The 2,636-nt window shown below is 30.6% G+C and overlaps 1 long non-coding RNA gene across 2 annotated transcripts; it reads right to left on the bottom strand.

Moving 5' to 3' along the window:
* Positions 1 to 1,262: 1,262 nt before the first annotated feature.
* Positions 1,263 to 2,091, bottom strand: LOC133855084 (uncharacterized). Of its 2 annotated transcripts, none has more exons than XR_009896932.1 (2): positions 2,008 to 2,091; positions 1,263 to 1,760 (listed from the first exon to the last, which is right to left on the bottom strand). It is a non-coding gene; the product is annotated as an uncharacterized LOC133855084 (long non-coding RNA). The 2 variants fall into 2 exon arrangements; XR_009896933.1 differs by lacking the exon at positions 2,008 to 2,091 and adding an exon at positions 1,859 to 1,988.
* Positions 2,092 to 2,636: the final 545 nt, after the last annotated feature.

The following is a 2,636-nucleotide window of genomic DNA, read 5'->3' as shown; positions in this document are numbered from 1 at the left end:
GGGTGTTTGGGAATTGGGTTAGCATGCTACAGTCTTGGGTTAGGGTAGTGTTTGAGTTGGTTTTAGGTTGTCCATGGCCTGGATATGTATAGACTGTTTATTATAAGAAATCTACATACTTTATTAAAACTCGATTGTTTATGTTGATCCAAACTTCTCAAGGTCAGGGAAAAAAAGAAGAAGTTGATCCTAATTTATTTTTAATAAGATAAAATATACCTATTAAATAAAAAAATAAAAAAAGTTCAAAGAGAGGCTTAGCCAAATGGGTGATGGTCGAACCACTCTTTAGCCATTTGGGATGACTTTATCACCCCTCAATTTTATTTTATTTTTCTATGAATTGTTTTCTTAAGTAGATTAAATTTTTAAAAACTGGTTAAATCTACCTTTTCATCTCGAACTAATATTTGACTAAATCAAGGATAAGATAAACTTAAATTTTTTTTAGATTGACAAATTAATATATCGTCGGATGGGATACATGTTTATTAGGGGTGTACATACGAGGGATATTAATAGATCGTATCCGCTATTCGCACATGCGGTTGCGATTAGTAAAGATCACTATTTGCATATACGGATAGCGGTTTTAAGGTATACGAATGCCGTTGATAACCACATCCACATACCCTTCATATATAATATATTTTTTATTTTTTATATTATATGTAATAAATTCACCAAAAGGACATCGTTTTTTATTTAGTATAGGTTATGTTTACATTTGTTTGGTTGGTTGTATTGCTTTCTCGTATGACACTTGGATAAAAAGACAAAAGTAATATGAAATTAATAATTTTCAAAAGATTAGGACTTCAAAAAATATTAAACAAGCCGGTAGCACTAAAAATTGGCCTAAATTATTTTTAAAATTGTTTAAAATAGGCTTTAATAGAGACCCATAAAGGCCAAAAAAACTAAAATATGTCCAAAAGGCCCATTACCTAATATACAAATAGGGAATAATAATCACGTTTAATAACTGTAATAACCACGTAAATGCAGTTAGTAAAAACATAATGCGAATATCTAAAAGTGATATATGCATTTTGTGGATGCGGATGCAGATATTACAAATAATCGCATCCACATCCCTACTGTTTATTTAATAAATCAAAATTACGTTAAAAAGATGTATCAAGATCATTTCAAGTAAAATGAAAAGAATTCATTCCAGGTACAAAATACAAATTTGATATTACTGTATTTAATAGTATATATAATGTCACATCATTTAAAAAATAAAATAGATAGACGCCTATTCCAAAAATTAGAAGTCAAAACTTTATTGTCCATTGACTACAAATATTTATTGGCCACTCACATAAGTATGTTTGTTGAATAGCTCAACTTTATGAACTTTTTACAAAGCATTACAACCACAATAATTTGTTATAAATCTTTTGAAAGTAGTTAAAAGAACTATTACTTTTATTATAATTTCTTTAAAAGCTTATGTGAAACTTCCGAGAGCTAACTCAATTGGAGGTGAGTCGCTCCCCTTATGGATTCCTAGCTTCATGGACTGATTTATTGGTCCCTTCCCATAAAAGCTTCTAACTCAGTCCTTGCGGCTAGCTTTATCAACGCCTTTAAAACAGCAAGAATAGGCAAATAAACTCCGTCCCCAATCTTCATATACACTCAGCATTCTCCCATTCCCTGCATTGCTGCTGGTTACATTTATCATAAAAGAAGCATGGGCAGACCATGGATGTTTGGCTTCTATGCCTGTTGTATCCTCCAGAGTGTGCATGCTATTATATGAAACATTACAACAAAGAAAAAATCAAAATGTGTATAAATGATGGACCTAGCTAGAGGCATGATCAGCAAAAAGCAAAACATAAATTACATTCTTTCAACACTCATAACCTAAAGGATTTGATGTCAAATTATTTATGTTTCATGGGAATAATAGGATGGATGGATTAAGGAAGAGCAAAACACTGAATAGTTTCACAAGGAGGATGAAGATGAAAAAGATGACAAACAATCTCATACTCTTATCCATGCTTTTCCTCTCGATCTACTTATATTGCAATATATATATGAGCCATAGCTAGCTAGCTATCGAAATTTATAATGTACGTAAACCACTTCATTAATTTCTGAAATTGAGGCTAGCTAGGATCGATATATAATTAATGACAATCAAATAGTTTTATTTATTTATTTTAATTTTTGGCCTGTTTTGAAGAGCTAGCTGTCCATGAACACGATCAAACATTTTCTACAGTTTTAACTCAACGTTTCGTAGTTTTGGAATGGCAATAACGATATGGAGAAAGTTGGGTCGTAGGCTAAAAAAGCATATGAAAAGGAGCTCCCTTTAAATATTTCTATGGAAGAATCTATTTTGTGGGTGATGACAAAATTTTGGAAAAAAAATAATAATAATATATCAATTGACTAGTTATTCAAATAGCTTCCTTAATTGACACTCTAAACATCCCTTCAGTATATATATATATAGTCGACGATTAACATACTGTTCTTGCATTACATTCGAGAGTGAAAAATAAATAAATAAATAAGAAAAAAAAAAACCATTAGCTTGAGGCAAGACGACTGTTCATTTCTTGGTTTTATTATTATTATTAATTTTTTTTTTTTTTGGTACTCACCCATTT

Source organism: Alnus glutinosa, chromosome 13 (assembly GCF_958979055.1).
Source record: "Alnus glutinosa chromosome 13, dhAlnGlut1.1, whole genome shotgun sequence".
Classification (NCBI taxonomy): Eukaryota; Viridiplantae; Streptophyta; class Magnoliopsida; order Fagales; family Betulaceae; genus Alnus; species Alnus glutinosa.
This window is presented reverse-complemented; position numbering and strand designations above follow the sequence as displayed.